At 40.7% G+C, this 15861-nt stretch overlaps 2 long non-coding RNA genes across 2 annotated transcripts in view; one reads left to right on the top strand and one right to left on the bottom strand.

The window, feature by feature from the left end:
• The first annotated feature begins 909 nt into the window (after positions 1-909).
• On the top strand, positions 910-6616 carry LOC137154626 (uncharacterized). The gene is made up of 3 exons (XR_010920253.1): positions 910-1044; positions 2009-2067; positions 6364-6616. It is a non-coding gene; the product is annotated as an uncharacterized lncRNA (long non-coding RNA).
• LOC137154628 (uncharacterized) overlaps positions 5025-15861 on the bottom strand; it is a 117236-nt gene continuing 106399 nt past the window's right edge. Inside the window, exons 3-4 of the long non-coding RNA XR_010920255.1 lie at positions 6664-6762; positions 5025-6065 (exon numbers count right to left, since the gene is read on the bottom strand). This is a non-coding gene — a long non-coding RNA (uncharacterized lncRNA). The remainder of the gene's footprint in view (positions 6066-6663; positions 6763-15861) is intronic.

Here is a 15861-nt window from a genome sequence, read left to right as displayed (position 1 = left end):
CCAACTCATTTCCATGTGGGAAAGGCTCTTTCAGCGCTGACACTATGGAGTTGTGCAGCAAGCTGCTATCACTGTTTTTCTTGCCCTATCCCACTGAGCTCAAATGCATTATGTTCATGACACTTGAGCTCCATTGGTCAAGGAAGTAACATACATAAAATGTTTCAAGACCTTAGAGTCCTACATTGCCCCACACTGGGACACCACCAAACCTGTCAGGCCTGCTGATCTTTCCAGTTCACACAACCAAACAATTGCTGAAGTTGTTTTTAATTAACATAATACATCTGCTTCAAACACGGGACCACATCCTCAGCTGGTGTAAGTTGGTGTAGTAGCTCCACTGAGGTCAATGTAACTATTGCAATTTGCACCAGCTGATAATTTGGCACAGGGCATGTAATATTCCTCCCTATTACAAAACATTTATTGCATCTGCTGCATCTCATTGCATGAATCAAAGGTAATGGAACAAAGATCAAAATCCTTGACCAAGATCTTTTAAATTAATATTTCTTAGTGAGAATGTCATACTGAATGTGAAACATTGTATCAGTTTTCTTCTGTATCAGTAATTTATTCCTGTTAACAAAGCATGTATTCATAATTCTACATGTGAACCATACACACATGGCCAAATTCTGTTGCGTGGAGCAAAGCCCATTTAAACTGATTTTGCTCTATGTAAGGTTGCTACAGGACTGAGAATTCTCCCACTTGCCATGTTGCCTGGGCAATTGGGTTGTTCTCCCTTGGTAGATGGCATGAGGAGAAATAACTGACACGGCCACACCCCCATCATTCCCTCAGTCCGCATCAGTGGCAGAGGTGGAGTTAATTTTCACTCCCCCACACACACTATGTTGCGGAACAAAATGCACCTTCAGGACTCCATTCTGTGGTGGGTAGGGGGGTTGTGGAATCTTGTTGCATAGAATCTCTGCAGCTTCGTTCTCCCCTCCAACAGAGCATAGGTGTGCCTCATCTTCCATTGCCTTCTTGTGAGAAGGATGGCAGGATTTGCCCCACAATGAGAACTTGCAAGTAACTACTCATTTATCATAGTGTGGCTCCTTTCTATGAGTTGGACAAGTAGATTTATCATGGGGGCGAAGGGGAGGAAAAATGAAGGAGAGTTGATTAGAAAGATTTAATCTTTGATTTGTTCAGATTTCATCTGCATGGTGCTGGAGTTTGTGGGGACTCTCATCTGTATAATGTATTGTGCGCCTGCTTATTGATGCCTTAAATGCAAGAGCTGAGGAAATGATTCATAGCACTTCTATGGCACTTTACATGTTCAAAACCCTGCATTAACATTAGCAAATTAATCTTCACAACTCACCTGTGAAGCAGGTTAGTAGATATAATCTCCACTTGGTAGAGAAGTAATTTGCCCAGGGCATAGTGACAGAGCTGGGGTTTAATTTCCAAGTTTGTACTGCCACTACCTATGCTCTCCTGTTCTGTGGCTAAACAGAGGACTTCAGTCAGTAAGGTATCAATAAAGCACCTTCCATGAGTACTCAATTCAAAGCCAAATGTAAAAAAATTCTGAACTCTAAACAGGTATTTGCAGCGGTGGATTATTCACTGACTTCAAACGAGCACCCATATAGAGTCTAGTGCATGGGTATGGCATCAACGAGATTTGGTTTTGGAGATTCTGTTTCAGAATGGAAAAATTTTTGAAATCATAGATTTTCCCAGTTCTGACTGTCAGCTATTTATTCTTTGCCATCATAGCACCTTCTTTGGGTATGATGAAAACAATCCCCACTTTTGTCCAATATGTAGCAAAAAATCCAGGTGTATTTTGGATATCACTTAAAGTGAATACATGAAATGTCAAATGGGAGGATAAAACTTTGTCAGTATCCAAAGTTAAAGGCTAAGTATTATACTGCAGCACATGAACAAAATGGTGTGTCAACATCACTATAAAAAGCAATGCATAATTGTAGCTTCTCTATGCTTATTATTTACCTTTCTTCTGAAATCCCTCTAGAGCTGTCAGAGGACTTGGACTTGACACTGCTATCCACTAAAGAGACTGAGAAGAAGAGAGTGAGTAAAAAAGTATCATTCATATGCTTGTGCTACTCTACATCCTTTAACAGTGGGACAAATCCTGAAGTCTTTAGCCAATCCTTACGTAAGCAAAACTTTCAATGAAGTCATTGAGAGTTTGACTGAGTAAGGACCTCGGGATCTGACTTTCTGTCAAGATGATAAATGCCTTTTATAAAATCTTTGCTACTAAGTAGTCCAGTAGCTTCCTATGTAGAGAACAAGCAGTTTGATTTATTTCAATATTTTGTTATTGTTTGGTATCTATATTAGTATGCTAAATAACTTCTTTTCTTGGAAAAATGTCATGTATGTTTATACTACAGTAATGAGATTTTAATGTATTGTCAGTGTAGCTGATTTCAGTATAAATATTGCTTTTGCTATCATTATATACTGCATAATTATACAAGACTGAGCTATTATTAAAATGTTCATATTAACTGCTTATTACACTGTTGTCACAATGCAGACTTCATTGACAAAGGAAGAAGCTCTATGCCTTTGTCTACCCAGTCTTTTATTCTGCCCTCCCTTTACAACTCCTGTTTACTGAGTATGCTGCATTTTTAAATGCTTCCTTAGCAAAGAAGAAAGTGACGGGGGCCTGAACTTACTCTCATTACAGTCAATAGAAGTTTTGCCTTGTGTAGTGCCCCAGCGCAGGGATTGATCATATAAAGTAGAGGGAGCTGGACTGGGATCACATACTGTATCTAGTCCAGTCCTTTCATTTCGAGGTCAGCTTCATCCTCTCTGCCATCCCTCCCAACATCCACCCCTAGTTAAATAGCACATACCAACATAGCAAACTGTTGCTCCAAGCACTAGCTCCTCAAGTGTTCCCAGCAAACGGGGTGCATGGCTAGGATAGACATGTGTAAATTGACATAAAATATACTGCAGCAGTGCTGCAGGGCAAGCAAGTGAATTATGAGCTGTTTGAGGGAATGCATGTCATGATGAGTTTATAACACTGAGTCAGTGGACAAAGAAAGGAATAATATGAAGAGAATAGCTAATGGGATTCTTTTCTTGTCCAACCATCCATCCAAGAAAGATGCAGGCATGTATGTCAAGGAATTGTGGCATCAGGGCTGGCCTTAGAGAAAATGGCACCCTGGGCAAATTTGATTTTGGCGCCTCTGGGCTCCCATAGCTTCCGCGGGCTGCCCACACTAGGCTTTGTGTGGCACACATCACATCCAGGCCCCGCTGCCCCACCAGGCTTTGTGTGGCATTGTGACACCCCCAAATATCTGCAGCCTCCAGTCCTTATCTGCTGCTAATTAGTAACTGAAAAATTCAGATTCCCTTGCATCTGAACATCTCATTACTTTGAATGATGGAAACCAACATGTTTCTGGTTTTGATCTGATTTTTTTCACTCAAACACAATATATTTCCCAACATTCTGAGGCCAACAGTTCTATTCTCCCTTCACTCTCATTCGTTCCAAGACCCAGTCATCCAATAGCCCGCAGTAGCTTAAAAGATGACATGCAGAACTTGAAGGCTAATATCTCTCTGAAAGCTAACATGGAGCTGACAACTCTTTTCTCAGCCCTATAAATTTAATGGATGTGCTAATGATCATTGCCTTTTGCAGCATTCTTATCCTCATCGATTATATCCATGAATGACTTCTCTTTGGCTGTGCTTCTGCAGAAAAACATTCACTGCTCATAAACCATCTTTTTGTTTAAGATTAATGTTTATGGCAAAATCCTCTAGTGTAAATGCAGTTTTATCGCTATAAATATTCTTATATTGGTATAGCTTAAGCTCAGTCCCCTGACTGGCACAAGCTAGTCTAATATAAGTATAGTTATACTGGTATAACGGCATAGCTATGTTGGGACAGGGAAAACTGTGCACCCCTACTGTCATAGCTATGCTGGTAAACCTTTTAGTGTAGACCAGGCCTCAGTTGCCAGGCAGAGAGGGAGAAGGAAAAAGACATGCTTAGGCAAATGAATCAATACAGTTCACTACTGGAAGAGTTGTAGTTGTCTTTAAATACTACTCTCCTCTTTACATATTCTCCTTGTTCTCTCCCCCTTTCTATCTTATTCTTTTTCTCTCCCATCTCAGTTTCTCCCCCATGGAAGGATTCTCTCCTCTGTATCTTTCTTGAACAAAATAATCTTTTTCTCTATTTGCTATCTTGCGCAATTTCTCCTTGACTCTGGTGCCTTTCCTCTTTTCCACTTTTCAACTTGAATTCTCTTTTCTCTCCCCCTTGGCTCCTCCTTTTCAGATCTCTCTCACCTCCTTGCTGTTTTCCTTATCCTGCATGTTTTATTTCTAGAACAAACCAAGACCACGTGGATGCTTGAAATTTATTTAACAAGTTTTCCCTATCTTCATAATGGGTTGAACCAAAACTCAGAACCCAAACAACCTCAATCCTTTACTTCTACTTGAACAACCACCAGATATGGGAATTAGCAGTAGGATGACAATAGTGATGTTTTGGGGTCCAGCCACATAAAAGGTGTAGGAAAGGTGCCTTGCCCTTCTCTATTTATGAATCCCAGTCTCAGAATATCCACCCTTTCTATCACTCTCTTTCATTCCAGTTCTCTCTTATGTCCTTCCTGAGCTCCTAACTCTTCAGTCTTGCTGACATTAAGCCTTCATCCTGTTCAGAGAGGTGGACAATCTTTGCCTTCTCCTGGTAACCACTAAGGTTTTCCAAACTGAAGTTCAACAAATCAGAAGGCAATCCAAAATAAACTCAATACTTATTGCCAATCTGAAATTCACAGAATACCGATTCCAAATGCATGCTCCTGTCCCTTCTGGCAGGCCTCCTAAGCAGAGAACATGCATTTTTCTGCATCATTGCTAATAACATAATATCCTGTAATGAGCAGAAAATATGCAACCAAACATTGTCCTCCCCTTTATCAGCTCTATCCTTTACTATCCCTTCTCCATCAACTGACCCATTGCAAAAGACTCTTTATTTAATGTTATGCATTAATTTTTTTCCAGCTGGGTCTGCAAAACCAGGAACCCAGCTAACTTTAAACATTGACCCCATCACCAGAACTTTGAACCCATCCAGTCTTTCTGCAGGCCCTTCCTTTTACCACCCTCCCACCCCCACACCCCACATCATTTATTTGATTAGAATTAAAAGAACTAATCCTGAAATTTTCAAAGGAGCTATTGGAGTTAGATGCCATCCCTCATTGAATTTCAGTGGAAATCGGGGGGACCTAACTCCTTTAGTCACCTTTAAAAGTCCAAATTAGTATTTTACAGGAAAACATTTCTTTTTTCCATGATGTGGATTTTTTGAAAGCAAAAATTGACTCAAACTGCCTCAAGTTTTTAATCTATTGAAATGGAAGTAATCTCATTTGTCCATTACTTTGAGCCAGATTGTGTAGCCCTTATTCATGCCAGTAGACCTGTTGACTTTAATGGTCTTGTTTGTGTGAGTAAGTTCTCAATCACATGAGAGTTGCCCAATCTAGCTCTTTGGTGATGAGGATCTTGCAGGAATTGCAAATAATCCTGCAGATGGATTAGTTGATTAAGATTTTCCCTGTTTTCTGTATGACCACAATTGAAAATTGTAACAACCACAACATTGGCAACAGTGGCCAGAGCAGGAACTGAGAGTCAGATCAAGTCAGGTACTGGGAGATCAGAGTTCAGGACAGGCCAGAGGGCAAACAGAGTCAGGCATCTGGAGGCAGGCAGGGTCAGAAGCTAAAGTCTAGGGTCCCTCACGAGCAGGGACGGGAGGGAGGAAGGCAGTTTATGTTGTTGCTCAGACAGCTCCCGTTCATGGCTTCCTGGATTACATACTGGTCTTGGCCAATCAGAGAGCTCTCTGAGGCCACTCTGGTTCTGCTGAGTGGTACTTCCTGCTCATCCCAGCCTCACAGGGTCCTCCTGTGGGAGCCTAGCCTAAGCCTTTTGTAGTGTTGTGGAGGCGTCAGAGGCCCCAGACTCCCAAGGTTCCAGTCCTTCAGGTTCTAAGAAAAAGAAAAGCAAAATGGAAAGATGTTATAGTTGTCTGCTTTAAAACACCTTAGTGTTATGGGGTAGCAACTCAGGCATAATGGCCCACATTCAAAGCTGGTATAGGAGGGTAGAACTCTATTGACTTCAATTGAATTAGAGCTGCCTGCACTAAGTCTGAATTTTTTAAGTTTAGTTTCAAGAAAATACATTCCCTCATCAATGCACTCTAAGGTTAGCAAGAAGGTAAGGTTAATCGGAGTAGCATGAACACATCATGCAGAACATAATGCTGAGGTTTGTCATTCACAGATCCCTTACTGACCTCAATTTGTTATCTCTGAAATCTCACCACTGTGTTGACATAAAATGGAATGGAATCCAGACCCACTTGAATGAGCCTGCACAGAAGGCAAGAAGCTTTTTCTGAGTTGAACAATCCATGCAAATTTATCTTGAAAGATAATAAAATAAAACTTGGCAACCCTGGTACTAAGTTTTCTGAGATACAGAATATATTACTAATATTTTATGTCAAATTTGTTTTAATCTTGATACAGAAATAATGGAAAATAAAGGGATTAAAACAAGAGATTTTCAAAAAGCACCTACAGGAGTTACAAGCACAAGTCGTACTGGCTTTCAACAGGCCTTCTGTTTCTTATTCCCTTAAATGCTCTTGAAAATCTTCCCCAAAATAAATAAATTCTCCTGCAAGAAACAAGCACAGAGTTAAGAGTCAGGTCATCCTAAACCCTGATACCGGTTCAGTCCTAACTCACTGTGTGGCTTTAGGCGAGTCACTGTCTTTTTTTTTTTTTTCAGTTTCCCCATCTGCTAACTGGAGATAACACTTTCTTACCTACATTATGTTATGAGAATTACTAGTTAGTGTCTATAAAGTACTTTGGACTGATATAGCACTATAAAAATACTATTATTAAAATTCTGTTGTTTTATCTGGGTTTTGGTTTGAGGTATCTGAGATGGTGAAAGATACCATGTTTGATGTTTAAGGAATAAGCCTCACTCTTTTGTTAACAATTTCAGAAGTGAAGGATCTCCATTTTCAGGACATTCTCCCTGAAGTTGAAAGTTGGTAAAGCCAATCTCAAGTACTGACGCTGCTGCTCTGTACTCCTAATTACACATGGGGTGACGAGTACTGTATCAATCAAGTTTACCTGGTAAACAGTAATTGGCCTGTTGTGGTTAACCATTAAATTAATATGAATATCTGACTCTTCAGTCTCTAGGAGGGATTTTAAAACATTTTGTGTAAAGGCTTAGGGGAGGAAAAACAACAAAAAGTTGAAAATATAGGGCCGTATTCTCAGCTGGTATAACTGGATGAAACTCCACAGAAGTCCATGGAGCTGCATTCATTTACATCTGAAGATGATCTAGACAGGAACACTGCAAATGATTTGGTAAGTTTTGTTGAAAACGGGTCACACATGGATACAAGTTATATTCAGATTGAAAATGGACAAGACAATTCACTACTATTGTATATAACAAGAGTTGAACTGTTTGGTTTTTAAAATGCAGTGAGTATTTTTTAACAGCATCTTTCTAGGAATGGTATTTATTTAATTTAGTGCATGTAAAATATGCCAGAATGACAGCCTGGGAAAATGAAAGCTTCTGTTCATTCACAGAACAAGTAGTGTAAGCTCCAACCAATATGCCTCAGCTGGGAAAGGACCACTTCCAGAGAATAAGAGGACAGATCAGTCTCCATGCTCATTTGGCCCTTGTCCTGCTCTCCTCCACCCACCCAAAGTGCCAACAGCTTTGCTAACAAGTGCAAGTTTTGGTGTGGGATTTTTGTGCTGTGGACACATGTCCGCCTGGAAGTGAGCTGGGATCACCAAACTCATTTCAAACAAGCTAAAGAGCCAACGGTATGTTAACAACATTCAGTCACTGCCATTGTATACTAAATTAGAACTGAAAAGCTAGAGGTGGCTGTTTTTAGATCCTTATGTCAATCTCTTGAGTCATTCATTGCTCTGTATCAAGTGACCTGTCCTCTTCATTATTTAGTAGTACCCCAATTTTTGTATCATCTGCAAATTTTTTCAGTGATGATTTTGTTTTCTTCCAGGTCCTTGATAAAAATGTTAAATAGCATAGGGACAAGAACCGATCTTAGTGAAACCCCTCTAGAAACACACATATTCAGTAATGATTACCCATTTACAATTATATTTTGAGACTTATCAGTTAGCCACCTTTAATTAATTTAACGTATGCCATGTTAATTTTGTATTGTTCTAGGTTTTTGTCACAATGCCATTTCGTACCAAGTCAAATGTCTTACAGAAGTCTAAGTTTATTACATCAAACATTATTCCTTTTATCAACCAAACTTCTAATCTCGTCCAAATCAGTTGGAGAAACAGCTGTTGCTTGGCAGATTCCACAGATACTTTCACATGTGCAATTCTGTTAGTTGTTCTAATAAATTCAAATGGGAAGTTCTGTACCCAGAAGGAAGACAAAAAAGAATGTAAAATGATTCAGGAGTTGTAAATAGCCTGTTTTGTTTTGTTTTTTATATAATGTACCCTTCAAATTCTACTAAGCCATTGTGAAATTAACAATACTGAGCAAATACCAGGGCTCTTGACTGGTTTACATTTAGTCTACAACAAGATTACTTTCTAGAGGTGAATCTAGTTCAACAATTTCTTCAAAGCATACAGCCTCACTTATATGCATACTTTCAGGTTGTTGTTTGTGGAGAAATAGTTTTTACTTGTGGCAAGGAGAAACAATAATGGTTTTTAATAGGGGAAGATTAATTCAACTGAGCTTCAGTGGAATTGTAGAAGCAAGCTGGAAAGAATTAACACTAGATGGTTCCACACATTGTAACCCTCATACTTTCAGAGCCTTTCCACAGGAGATCATGTTAGTTATTAGAACAAGCTTTCACGAACTGGTCATAGTCAGGGTGCAAGACTAGAACTGGATGGGAAATGGTTTTTCCATCCTGCCAAAAATTGAATTCAAACATTTTCCCATTCTGTACTGGGATGAAAGAGGCAGCAAGAGACTCACTCAAGAAGAGCTTAGTGTTTTGGACACTAACTTGGGATATGGGAGATACAGGTTCAAAGTCTTGTTTTGCCCAGTTCAGAACAAACAACTCTCAGCATTCACTGATCCAGAGAAAGAAACATACTTCCAGTGGTCCCCAAACTTTTCCTTTCACACTTGGCTTACCAGTAATAAAATATGTCTGTGCGCCCTCTCCCTGCCCCCGGCAGGAGCTGAGATGGGGCCAACAGCTGGGAGTGGGGGCTGGTGGCATAGTGTGGGGACTGCAGACTAGTGGCCAAAAGCAGGGAACCAGAAGTGGAGCTGAGGTTGCAGCTGGGGCAGGGCTGGAGAGGAGCTGGGGCCAGAGCAGGCACTCCCTCCCTGTCCCCTCTTGTGGACTGGTCTGAGCCCTGCTGCCCCCCCCCCAACATTCCTCCACACCCTCCTTGGGAGGGGGGGATGCACCCCAAAGTTCGGGGACCTATACTGCTTTATATCCCAGTGGCTAGGGCACTCAGAATATGGGAGATGCAGGGACTTGAACCTGGGTCTCCCGCAGCTGTGCCCTGATCACTGAGCTACAGAGTCAGTTTCTCTCTGTCTGTCTGTCCCCATGAATATTTAATTATTTCTACGAAGCAGAACAGCTTCAACAGGAGAACTTGACAGAGAAGCTGATTATAGTCTGCTGTCTATTGCACCTGAGATGTGGGAGATATCTCTGTTCAAATCTCTGCTCTGTCTGATACGGAGAACTTGAACCTTGATTTTCCATGTCCCAGGTGAGTGGCCTAACCACTGGGCTACAGTCTCTCTTTTATTTTTCTTTCTTGACAAATAACACTTGTTGGTAAAGGTTCTCAGAAACCAATACATTTGTGCAAAACGTCTTTACCAAATCGCTATTTTTGAATGAAAAACTGTTTTGTCGAAAAAATTCCAACCAGCTGTGGGCATGACACTGTTGCTAGCCCTCAGTGGAATCAGAAGCTTTATACGAAGGTTAATTTTTTTTTATGGTGTCACATAAACCATACAGCCATAATCCTCAGAATGACTTGTGTGCACTCCACAATCTAATTTAACCAACTTTTTCATGCAAATGACTACACAGTTTATATATTGAACAAACAACATTGGTAAGATTTGCTACTTTGGTCTGTTCTGCAGCTCTTCTCTTTACAATAAGTCGAATTGTTGTTCTAGTTTTATAGTGTTAGATAAATCTCTTACTTCCAGACCACATGTAAGAGCCTCTATTCCTGATACCTCTCCCTAAATTACAGTTTCTTCAAATCTTCTTCCCAGTTATTCATTCCTTCAAGCAAGCAAGCAACAAAAACACCACCACATGATTTCTGACCAGTCACAGTGAATAAATACTGCACAATTTTCAAATGTCAAGAATACAGCTATTTGTGATCAGTGCAAAGTTTTAAAAAATTCCCCAAATAGAGAGACAAATAAATACAATAATTAGTAAATTTGAGAACCACAACGTGCTTGCGGACACTCCAAGAGCAGAAAGAGATCAAATTAATCGTTACTATGTACTTAACCAGGTTACTATGAGGTCACTCTATATGTCACCAAATTGGTGACATAGAATGAACCTGAATAAAACCACGTCTTTGATCAGGTTAGCCAATCCCGAGCAAGCTCACGAGACACTTCAATTTTACTCACCCACAGGGAAGCAACTTTATTCCTCCAGTTTGCTCCGGCTGACTTGATTGCTTGGCTAACAGTACAGACATTTATTCATCTGATCTTTCTACCCTCCTTTTTCTTCTGTAGTTCCCTTCTCAACAATTGATTCCCACTTACATTTTCTAGTTCTTTTACCAATAGTACCATAAATGTGACTGATCTGGTCCCTTTTTCCTCTTAACTTGCCCACAAGCCAATCATTATTTTTACAGGTTTGTTTTTCAGAATTGCTCACCAAATATATTTCAGTTTTCACAAACTGCATGAGGAAAATCCTCCTCTGTGTATTTGGTCTCTAAAATTCTGTATTTAGTCAGCCAATGTGATTAGCTATATCAATCTGATACTGGTCACATCATATGGTTTCTGTTAGAATCCTGAATGTATGGCTTAACCTCTGTATAAACAGGAGCAGTGCCCAAAAGAAATCACTAAGACATTTAATTTCCCATGTAAAAAGGTAAGGAGAACTAGGTGAGCAGTAAACAAGCTTAGAAAATGTTACTGTCCCCAGCTGCAGTAGAACATATATATGTTGATGTATGTGGCTCCCTGATTTTAAAATAGCAGGGTTCCCAGGCAACTTAAGAGAGATAAGACAGTCAATAAATCTGGTGTATCTACAAACTTTCACATTTACTTTCTCTTGTCACATTCCCACTATGTAACTGCATGAGGTGAGCATGAACATGCTCATTTACGCATGGATATCTCTAGTTGGAGGAATAAAAGTTTTTTCCCCTCAAACATTCATGTGAACAAATGTGATGGATATTAGTCAAGCTGCTTAGGCCTGGTCTACACTGCCACTGGCGGTCGATGGGAGATTGTTATGTCGCTTGCATATCTCCTGATGACTTACATACATTGCCATATCGTGGCATCTCCACTGCACTGCGTCAATGGGAGACGCACTCCGGTTGATGCAGCCTTACTTCTTTCAGAGGGGAGGGCGGGGTGTGGATTAATGGCATAAATCAGAGAGCACTTCTGGGATCAACTGAGCAAATCTTCCACAGCCTGCTTAATTGATCCTGCTGCATCAACCCCTGCAACCCTGGCAGTATAGACATACCCTTAATGAGCCTCTGGAAGGTGCTCAGATACCCTGGTGATGGGCATGGTACAAAGCATCTGAATAGAAAACCCATTCAGACACATGTTTGCTAAATTCAGCTCATTAGGTTTCCTGCAAACATTTACAATTTCCTCCCCCTCCATCCCTGCACTATTCGCCTAGCCAGCTCTACTGAACTCACATGCTCCAAGATACCAGGTGACTGCAGGAGACCACTAGAGTCTGCACCCTTCTCTTCTTTGTATAGAAACTTCTGTTCACAAAGGATTTCAGAGGGGAAATCAGCCAAGTTAGCTATGCATAGCTCACTCTTAAAGGTGCATCCAGGTACCTAAGAATTACTGCATTTCATGAGCACTAAAATGACACCTCAGAAAACTTCCCAGCAGCTGACTCCAGGAGAAGGAGGTGATTACAGAAGTGTTGCTTTGAGACTGTAGAAAAGTGTCTGACCACCTTAGGAATCCATTTTGAAGCATCTGGAGGAGAAGAAGGTGATCCGGAACAGTCAGCATGGATTCACCAAGGGCAAGTCATGCCTGATCAACCTGATTGCCTTCTTTGATAAGATGGCTGGCTCTATAGATGTGGGGAAAGTGGTGGACGTGATCTATCTTGACTTTAGCAAAGCTTTCAATATGGTGTCCACAGTATTCTTGCCAGCAAGTTCAAGAAGTATGGGTTGGATGAATGGACTATAAGGTGGACAGAAGGCTGGCTAAATCCTCAGGCTCAATGGGTAGTGATCAACGGCTCAATGTCTAATTGGCAGCTGATATCAAGTGGAGTGCCCCAGGGGTCGATTCTGGGGCCAGGTTTGTTCAACATCTTCATTAATGATCTGGATGATGGGGTATATTGCACCCTCAGCAAGTTTGCAGATGACACTTAGCTGGGGGGAGTGAAAGATACACTGGAGGGTAGGCATAGGATACAGAGTGACCTAGACAAATTGCAGGATTGGGTCAAAAATATGATGAGATTCAAGAAGGACAAGTGCAGAGTCCTGCACTTAGAATGGAAGAATTCAAGGCACTGCTACAAACTGGGGACCGACTGGCTAGGCAGCAGTTCTGCAGAAAAGGACCTGTGGTTTACAGTGGACAAGAATCTGGATATGAGTCAACAGTGTGCCTTTGTTGCCAAGAAGGCTAACAGCATATTAAGCTGCATTAGTAGGAGCACTGCCAGCAGATCGAGGGAAGTGATTATTCCCCTCTTTTCGGCACTGGTGAGGCCTCATTTGGAGTATAGTGTCCAGTTTTGGGGCCCCCACTACAAAAAGGATATGGACAAATGGGAGAGAAACCAGCAGAAGGCAATGAAAATTATTAGGGGCTTGGGGCATATGACTTATAAGGAGAGGCTGAGGAAACTGGGCTCATTTAAGACTGCAGAAGAGAAGAGTGAGGGGGGATTTGATTACAGCCATCAACTACCTGAAAGGGGGTTCTCAAGAGGATGGAGATAGGCTGATTTCAATGGTGGCAGATGACAGAACAAAGAGCAACAGTCTCAAGTTGCAGAGTGGAGGTCTAGATTAGATATTAGAAAAAACTTTTTCACTAGGAGGGTGGTGAAGCACTGGAATGGGTTGCCTAGGGAGGTGGTGGAATCTCCGTCCTTAGAGGTTTTTAAGGCCCAGCTTGATAAAGCCCTGGCAGGGATGATGTAGTCGGGGTTGGTCCTGCTTTGAGCAGGGGGTTGAATTAGATTACCTCCTGAGGTCCCTTCCAACCTTAATCTATGATTCTAGGGTACATTTCAGCAGTAGGGTTTGTAGGAGCTAGAAAATGCAGTGACCATAAAATGACGTAGGCCAATATTTTCAGTTCAGTGCAGTTATGTTAGAAGTTGTGTGCTTAATTTTCCATGTACTGCCCTGAAAATTATCCCCTTAATATTAGCCTGGGATTTAGGTAAAAAAGCAAACAAATAAAAGAACAAGATGCTTAACAGCCAGAAGACCATGTGGTTATACAGGAACCTTATATGGGCCAACTATGTTCCAATTCCACTGCACTTACCTACTGCAGACAGTATTGTACACAGTGGTTAGAGCACAGGGCTAGTCATTAATATATTTGCGTTCCACTTCCACATCTGCTACTAATTTGTTGTGTGTCAACGATCAAGTCATTTAACCTTTCTGTTTATCCATCCAGAAAAACGGTCATAATTCCTATCTCACGGGAGTTTTGCACACCTTAATTACATTATTTAAGATCCTCACAGGAAAGGTACTATTTTTGTAAATTTAAAATATTAATTCATCAAAATTCTGAGTTTTCAAAAACAAAAATAAACCTCAATTACTTGATTAGAAAAAACATTTATCTCTCAAATCCAACCAATATGGTTTTTCATAGTGCTCTCAAAAATTTCCATATGTATTAGACATAATTGTTATATAAGAAATTCAATTCTGCTTATTCAGTTTCACATTGAAGAGGATGTGGTGAGATGGACACCCATTTTCAGTGTTGGTGGTCTGTTCTAAATTACACAACTCCTCGCAGTACAGTGTTAGTTGCCTACAGTAGCTTGTTCCAGGATTTTGAGCTGAAGACAGGACAGTAGACAAATGAAGTGCATGGATGTTTTGGAGCCTGATCCAATGCTCACCAACGCAATAGGAGTCTTTACACTGAATTTAATATGAGGAGGACTTGGATCTTGGAGGGATTGCTTGCCAACTGTGGTGAAATCAAGATGACTATCGAGCAGATCCTTAATGGAAATGAATTAAGCTTACACCAGCTGAGAATCTACCCCCCTGATTTACAATGGTCTGTATGCCAAGTCTATGACCTACTAGAGCACAAGAGTAAGCGCCTCCTGAATGGGCTCCCACACATTAACTATGCAGGTTCCCTTTTATAAACTTGAAATATTTCATTATTGTTTTCTCCTGAGTTATGTACACTTTGAATGCTTCCACTACTTCTATTTCATTCCTGTGGACAGACTCTGTGAGGTGCTCTGCACCTCAAATTCCATTGGCTTCTATGGGTCCTTTAAGTGCCTTCCAATAAAAGAGTCTTTAAAAAAAATCAATAGTGTAAAAAGTTGTCGGAACGTTTTCAGGGGCTAATTCCACCCTCATCTGATAAGAGTATATTTATTTATTTTGATTTATACGATGCTGTCTAATATCCATATGTATAGTTTACTTCATCTTGATACAAATTATTAAATCATCATTGCATTTCATTTAGTTCAGATTTATAAGTCTTTACTATGGACTGAGTCCAGAGCCCAGCTCCTCTACTCCCTTTGTGCCACAGAAGAAGTACAGAGGGATTGAAAAGCAGCTGGATCTCTCCAGCACGAGATGAATTTCCCCAGATCCTACCACATCTCTATTTTAGGGGGCATGCCATTGACAGTGTTCCCAATGGGAAGGGGTGTTGCTGGATTTCACTTCAGCAATCCCCAGCAGCGGATATAGCCATAGCTAGCCGGTGTAGTTCAGAGCTACACTAGAGATCTGATATGTGGTGAAGGGGAATTATACTTTAAAAATTTGTCCCACGGTATAGTCAAGCACTTTCGTCAGAAGCAACTGTCCATACCAATTACCCTCAAAGGATGCAACTTCCATTCTTTCAGTTAAAGATGTTTCTATGTTCTGCATTAGTGGATACCATCTCACAGAATAAATATTACTTATAAGAGTGCTTGATTTAAGATGTGGTTGGGAGCTGGGAAATATGCTTTCTCTGTTACTTGCCAACACTGTGGTAGCATAAAGCTGAAGACAGACATCAAAACATTAACTGTGAGAATGTAAAATATAGACTGCATAATATCTTGCTCTTACTGGAGCCTTGCTCCAGTCTGAAGCTGTAAAGATAATTCACAGCTGCTTTCAAGTACGTCCAAGATGAACATGGCCATGCACAATGGCTTAGTGCTTTTGATGACTGCACTTGAATGAAAATAAACCAGTCTGATACATTCATAATTCA

The sequence above is a fragment of the Emydura macquarii genome, unplaced genomic scaffold (genome assembly GCF_026122565.2).
Source record: "Emydura macquarii macquarii isolate MOO-44397 ecotype Brisbane River unplaced genomic scaffold, CSIRO-AGI_Emac_v2 contig_1263, whole genome shotgun sequence".
NCBI classification, from domain to species: domain Eukaryota; kingdom Metazoa; phylum Chordata; order Testudines; family Chelidae; genus Emydura; species Emydura macquarii.
This window is presented reverse-complemented; position numbering and strand designations above follow the sequence as displayed.